Here is a 7,450-nt window from a genome sequence, read left to right as displayed (position 1 = left end):
GTCTTCATGCCCTGGACCTGCCTTCTGCTTTGGGATAGTGGCTTGTTAGTTCCTTTCTATCCTCCAGAAAGTGCTTCACCAGGCATCTACCCCTTAACCATGTCGTGTGTGAGAGGGCTGTCCCATCCTGTGGTGCCTTCTTGTTGTTCAGTCGTTAAGTCATGTCCGACTCTTCGTGACCCCATGAACCATATTGCGCCAGGCCTTCTTGTCCTTCACTGCCTCCCTGAGTTTGCTCAGTTTCATACTCATTGTTTCAGTGATGCTATCTAACCATCTCATTCTCTACCATCCCCTTCTCCTTTTGCCTTCAATCTTTCCCAGCATCAGGGTCTTTTCCAAAGAGTCCTCTCTTCGCATTAGGTGACCACAGTATCTGAGCTTGAGCTTCATTGTCAATCTTTCCAATGAGCAATCAGGGTTGATTTCCTTTAAAATTGACTGGTTTGACCTCCTAGCAGTCCAGGGATCAAAATGCAAAAATTGAATTAATTTTAACAGTGCTACCATCTAGTTATGTAGTGTGGAAGCATGGTGATTAGAGGATCCAGCCCTTCTTTCCTCCATTGGGAGATAAACCAATGAAAGGAGATTAACAGAATCAAACATTTTTATATATATGAGGAAAGTGTAGACTTAAATATTAATATTAAATACTACCTAACAAATGTTTAATGCTGAAGAATATAAATAGTGGAATTGCCCAGATTAAGGGCAACAATTGGCAAATTATTTAAAAAGGCAAAATCCAAAAGAAAATAACAGTGCTCTAGACAGATCATAGGATGGTGCTAGTCTGCTACAAATAGAGATCTCTGCCCCATGATGCTACAAATTACAGGAAGATTCTAAAGGAAAGTTTATAGTTTTATGAACATGTTCTATGACTGAAGTCTGGTAGTAAACCTAACTTTTCATTGCTTGTTCAGAGTTTTAGAAAACATGGGACTTTAATGCAACACAGAAAGTAGAAATAAAATCCTAACACAAGGGCCTCAGTTACCTTGGACTTTTCCAGTTATCCTAGGATATTCCAGCCTTTAATTCAAAAGCTGCTGGGGAGAGGGAAAACCTTACTTTTACCCAGCTTCCATCCACAGACTTCTCATGAGCTTCCCTTTATTTTGAAAGGACCAAACCTTTTCTGTCTCCAGCAGAGGGAGGGGTTGGAGCAATTGGACTTTGTATGTGACCAAGAACCATGTCTCACTTGTGGGTGTGTGTATTACGGGAATGAGCTTGCAGCCTGGCAAATTGGCTATATTCATAACACAGATTTTTTTTCTTTTGTAAAGATGAATAATTTCTACATGTAGCGAAATCCCACCGGTAAGCACTCTGCACTAGACAAAGATGTATCATTAATATATCTTTATAATATACCTCCTTTCCTGTTTTGAGCTGCCTCTACTAGATTGCAAGTTTATGGATGGTGATACCTAGAGGACACTTTTTTGTGTTGGACACCTGCTTGTAATCTCTGAGTAATATTTAGGAAATTTTAAAATATGTATTGTTTTCCACCCAAAGGAATGTTGGAAAGAAAGAAAAAAATGGGGCTTTAGACTGTTATCTCTCAGCAGGATAACTGTCTAGCAATTGAACAGAACAGGACCGGATTTGGTGCAGAGCAGAACCTGGCAAAAATAGATCAAATCTGAAAATAAGATGGATCTGGTCAGAGCTGCAAAGAAACTCCCTTCCCCCAAATTTCCCCAATCCACCCTATGAGAGGCAGGTGGGGAGCAGCTCATATGTTGGCACCTGCTCTAAAGCACTTCCCTGGTCACATGACACCCATTCTTCCTAGTGGTACAGTCAACAATCACAGGAAGGGAGAGCAGCCATACCTGCTGGTGCCACATGTTACTTTGTTATACAGTCAGGTCCAGAAATATTGGGACATCGACACAATTCTAACATCTTTGGCTCTATACACCACTACAATGGATTTGGAATGAAACAAACACAATGTGCCTTAACTGCAGGCTGTCAGCTTTAATTTGAGGGTATGTACATCCAACTCAGGTGAACGGTGTAGGAATTACAACAGTTTGCATATGTGCCTCCCACTTGTTAAGGGACCAAAAGTAATGGGACAATTGGCTTCTCAGCTGTTCCATGGACAGGCGTGTGATATTCCCTCAGTACCCCAATTACAATGTGCAGATAAAAGGCCCAGAGTTCATTTCAAGTGTGCTAGTTGCATTTGGAATCTGTTGCTGTCAACTCTCAAGAGGAGATCCAAAGAGCTGTCACTATCAGTGAAGCAAGCCATCATTAGGCTGAAGAAACAAAACAAACCCATCAGAGAGATAGCAAGAACATTAGGCATGGCCAAAACAACTGTTTGGACCATTCTCAAAAAGAAGGAACACACCGGTGAGCTCAGCAACACCAAAAGACCCGGGAGACAACGGAAAACAACTGTGGTGGATGACCGAAGAATCCTTTCCCTGGTGAAGAAAACACCCTCCACAACACTTGGCCAGATCAAGAACACTCTCCAGGAGGTAGGTGTATGTGTGTCAAAGTCAACAATCAAAAGAAGACTTCACCAGAGTGAATACAGAGGGTTCACCACAAGATGTAAACCACTGGTGAGCCTCAAAAACAGGAAGGCCAGATTAGAGTTTGCCAAACGACATCTAAAAAAGCCTTCACAGTTCTGGAACAACATCCTATGGACAGATGAGACCAAGATCAACTTGTACCAGAGTGATGGGAAGAGAAGAGTATGGAGAAGGAAAGGAACTGCTCATGATCCTAAGCATACCACCTCAGTGAAGCATGGTGGTGGTAGTGTCATGGCGTGGGCATGTATGGCTGCCAATGGAACTGGTTCTCTTGTATTTATTGATGATGTGACTGCTGACAAAAGCAGCAGGATGACTTCTGCAGTGTTTCGGGCAATATTATCTGCTCACATTCAGCCAAATGCTGCAGAACTCATTGGACGGCGCTTCACAGTACAGATGGACAATGACCCAAAGCATACTGCAAAAGCAACCAAAGAGTTTTTGAAGGGACAGAAGTGGAATGTTATGCAATGGCCAAGTCAATCACCTGACCTGAATCCCATTGAGCATGCATTTCACTTGCTGAAGACAAAACTGAAGGGAAAATGCCCCAAGAACAAGCAGGAACTGAAGACAGTTGCAGTAGAGGCCTGGCAGGGCATCACCAGGGATGAAACCCAGCGTCTGGTGATGTCTATGCGTTCCAGGCTTCAGGCTGTGATTGATTGCAACGGATTTGCAACTAAGTATTAAAAAGGGAAAGTTTGATGTATGATTATTATTCTGTCCCATTACTTTTGGTCCCTTAACAAGTGGGAGGCACATATGCAAACTGTTGTAATTCCTACACCATTCACCTGAGTTGGATGTACATACTCTCCAATTAAAGCTGACAGTCTGCAGTTAAGGCACATTGTGTTTGTTTCATTCCAAATCCATTGTGGTGGTGTATAGAGCCAAAGATGTTAGAATTGTGTTGATGTCCCAATATTTCTGGACCTGACTGTATATGTGTGAAACAAGCACCACAAATCTCTCTGGGTTAGTCAGAAGTAAAGTTTTATTGGAAGCATTTGCAAAGGCTGGTGGGCTTCGTTGCAAATAAGAAGCCACACCCACATACACCCGGCCTAATTATATACATTCCCGATCGCAAGTCCTTCCCCTTTTCCCCATTGGCTAAGGTACTCTGGGTGTACAGTCTTTCTGGCCGCTCTAGGATTTCTTCCTGGTCCCTCCCACCTCATCTATGGTAATTGCTCAAGGTTTCAGCTAATTGCATTATACTGATAAAGATTGCTCCAAATTAATTTGTATTTACATTGTCCCACACAAGGAGACAACTTCCTCTCCATCTGCCACTATTTGATAACCATAATACTTAACACTACTTCCTTATCTCTCACACAGCTGCACTCTTAGCATGCTCAAGTTACTATTTCTTTGTCAATAATAACATATTTTATCCATCTCTCACATATAGAATAAAATATAAATGGCTTTGATGGCTGCTGATGGTTAAAGGGGTTGGAAAGCTCTGCATTCTATTCCTACCTTGCTTTCTATATCTCTAGTAAGGCTACAATTTATTCTATCAGATCCACCTGTTCTTCAGTGCAATGCTACATAAAAAGAGGACATTAGATCACCTTCTGGAACTATCACTTGAGGTCCCTTCCCTCCCACGACTGTAACGTCCTACCCAGTTTAGCTTTGATTTTGGTTTCCTAGTACATTGTCTAAATTATATCTAGCTTTACTAAGAAAAGGATAGCCTAGTTGATTTGTCTCTGTTTTCCTTCAGCCAAAGGATGAACTCCCACAGGATGGACATAGTTTTGATTTGAACAGCTATAATTTGTATCTCTAAAATAATAAATAAAATAAAAGCTTCCTTTGTCTCCCCAGAAAGCTCTGGGAGAGCTTCTGTCATGGCTGATGCCACTGTGCATCTGATAAGACCCAATCCTCATACAGTATTTGGAAGCCCCACAGTGCTCCATCTGAGAAAGTAACCCGACAGCTCCAACAGCCATATATGTCTCCCCCCTTCCCCTTCCCCTCCCTGCAACCTTCTTGCCTGATGAAGAACTTTTGAAACTTAGGCAATTATGACAAATTTGAAAAATTGCAGTTGATCTAATATGGGCATTGCCTCTATACATATTTCTTATGGCCAACATCGCTACTACTGTTTTCTTTTAAAAAAATGTTTTAGGGAAACTTCAAGAGTAACGCATTTATCGCGCATTCGATTCTGTGAATTGAAATCCTGCTTGTTATTGTTGAGCACCGGCTGGCTCTGGCTTGTGCCATTCAAAATGTTCGACAATTCGCACTCTTGGGATAGGATGGAGAAAACGGCACGCTGGTCTCGTGTGTTGCTCTGGGCATTTATATGCATGTGCACTTTTCAGCAGCATCTGCTACCACCTCTCCAGACGCTTGACTGAAGAGCCCTCGGGCGCCTACGAGTGCGCACCAACAATTTCAGAGCGGGGTTCCCCGAAAAGGAAAGAAATAGGAAGGGACCGAGTCAGCAGCTTTCATCGGGGCGAGGCGTGTGCAGCGTTCTGACTGCGGCGCTGTTTCTGGGCAGCGGAGGGCTCTATCGCGGTTTTCCGTGCCAGGCGACTGCGTGAATGTGCCACTGTCGTACGTCCAGCAATTCCCAGCCACGCTCCCGCTCGCCCGGGGGCAAGACGCCAGAGCAGCCTCAGTGTCGCCGAGGACGTGGAAAGGGGCACCGGCGCAGCGCGAGGGATATTCTCTCTCCCGGAGGGGGGGACTCCTTCGAGCCGGCGTCGCCTCTGCCCCGCGCGGCGCAGCAAGAAGCGCGACGTCATTTCAGCAAGCGCGCGCGGCGAGGCTCGCCGGGCTTGCCGCGCCGACCCGCTCCCTCCCTTTCCTCAGGCGCAAAGACGGGAGGGAGACGGCGGACGAGGTCGAGCCGCTCCCTCCCGCCGGCTATGACTTCACCCTCCGTCAGCCGCAGCCCCCACTGGAACAGCCTTCTGCCCCGGGAGCGGACGGACGCGCGAGGCGCGTGGCCCCGGCTGCCTCCACGGAGCCCGCGCTTGGTAAGGACAGGCCGGTCCGCGGATGGACGGAGGGCTTCGCTTCCGTCGGGTCGGTCGGTGGGTGGACGGAGAGCGGAGCATCTGGGGCGCCCTGGCCTGGAGGGTGAAGAGAGCCTCGGCCTCTACTAGCTCGATGCGCACCTGCACCCGACCGGCTAAGCTAGGCTGAGCTCGACTGGTCGGGCCGTATTCGAAATCGCCAGCCCTTCCTAACTAGGCCCAGCGCTTTTCTTATGAGCAATATAGAAGAGGGGAAGGAAGGGCATATGGAGAGAAAGCCAAGAAAATACCTAGGAAATAACGGGAACTCTCTAAAGGCCAGAAAGGTACTTCTGAGAATTTTAACACGATTGAATTCCATTCGAATCAGGGCAGCTGTATATTTGTAAAGCATGGGATAGTTTCAGAAAAAGAAAAACAACAAAACTAGCAGGGGATAAAGAAACTGGAATGAGCTGATATGCTTTATGTGGCTTTTTCTGCCATATTATTTTTAAAGTTAAATGACCACTCCTTAAGGTGAAAGGTCAGACTGAGCATGGGGATGACAGCTCTTTCAGATAAAATGACAGGTGTGGGACTGGAATGATGGCCCTTGACAAGCCAAGAGTTGAGATGGTGGGCATGGCTTCTGGTTCCTTCATTCTGTGCCCAGAGACAAGCTTTCCTGTTCCCATGGTCATGCTTTGGTTCCTCACATCCTACTCCAGGAGACAGCCTGGCCCCATATGTATGCCCTTTCAGTCCCACCCTGTCATTCCAGTCTCACACCTTCCTTCTGTTCCTAAACATGCCAGTACAAGCTCAGAAGCTGTTATTCCAGTCCTTGGTCTATAATTTCAGTGGCAGGCCTGGCTGGCCTTGTATTTAAAGGGCTGTCATTAGAATATCATGGGAGAAGGAGCAACCTCGCCAGTCTCATTTCATTTCAGTTCTAAAATGGACATTCTTGTACTTCATTTTAGAACAACTCCTTATTATATTATATTTATATATAAAGGCCAGGAAGGCCTTTGCACAACTCCATCTGGTGCATCAAGTACACCCTTTAATAGATTGGGGGGGGGACCCTTCAGACAGTCACTCATGCCCTAGTCACCTTGTGCAACATGCTCTACATGGGGCTGTCCTTGAAGACCTCCCAGAAGCTTCAACTGGTCCAGAATGTGGTGGTGTGAGCAGTAATGGGCATGCCTCAGTATGCCCATGTTACACCTCTATTGCATAAGCTGCACTGGTTGCCGATTTACTTCCGGATGCAATTCAAGGTGCTAATTGTTACCTGCAAAGTCCTATATGGCATAGGGCCTGTTACTTGAGGGGCTACCCATCTCTCATACCATCTGCCTTGCCAATTCTATCCTGCAGGGTTGGCACGCTCAGGGTTCTTTTAATTAAACAATGTCATCTGTCGGGACCCTGGAATTGTGCCTTCTCTGTAGCAGCGCCTGCTCTTTGGAATGAGGTTTTTCCTGAGATCTGTTTAGCCTCCACTCTGCTGTTGTTTAGAAAATCTGTGAAGACTGGCTCTTTACCCAGGACTTTGGCAAGGGAGTGTGAGACCTCTCACTTGCCATCTTTATCTTTTACTGATTTTGTTGTAATTACTTTAATTGTTCTGAGCCACACAGCATACACGTTTAATATATTATTACTATTACTATTACTATTATTATATTGTTGGAGTGAATACTGAGTGTAAATAAATGGTAGTAAATTGTTTCCTATTGAATTTATTATTTCTGATTTTTTTTCATATTTTTATTAGAGTTTTACATAATTAAAAGCTAATACAGATTTAGAAAAGATATATAAACAAAAAAGAAAAAGAGAACAATAAAGAGAAAAAGG

General features: G+C 44.9%; 1 protein-coding gene across 7 annotated transcripts in view; it reads left to right on the top strand.

Moving 5' to 3' along the window:
* The first annotated feature begins 4,507 nt into the window (after window positions 1-4,507).
* GPR75 (G protein-coupled receptor 75) overlaps window positions 4,508-7,450 on the top strand; it is a 51,661-nt gene continuing 48,718 nt past the window's right edge. For 2 of the 7 annotated variants that reach the window (XR_015797628.1, XR_015797626.1), the window contains exon 1: window positions 4,508-5,925. The gene's annotated coding sequence lies outside the window, so the exon portion shown is untranslated. The remainder of the gene's footprint in view (window positions 5,926-7,450) is intronic. The other 5 variants (XR_015797627.1, XR_015797629.1, XR_015797625.1 and 2 more) reach the window with 4 other exon arrangements.

This window comes from Python bivittatus, unplaced genomic scaffold, assembly GCF_059951505.1.
Source record: "Python bivittatus isolate LINGU-HERP-01145 unplaced genomic scaffold, Pbiv_v1 ctg000020_np1212, whole genome shotgun sequence".
NCBI classification, from domain to species: Eukaryota; Metazoa; Chordata; class Lepidosauria; order Squamata; family Pythonidae; genus Python; species Python bivittatus.
This window is presented reverse-complemented; position numbering and strand designations above follow the sequence as displayed.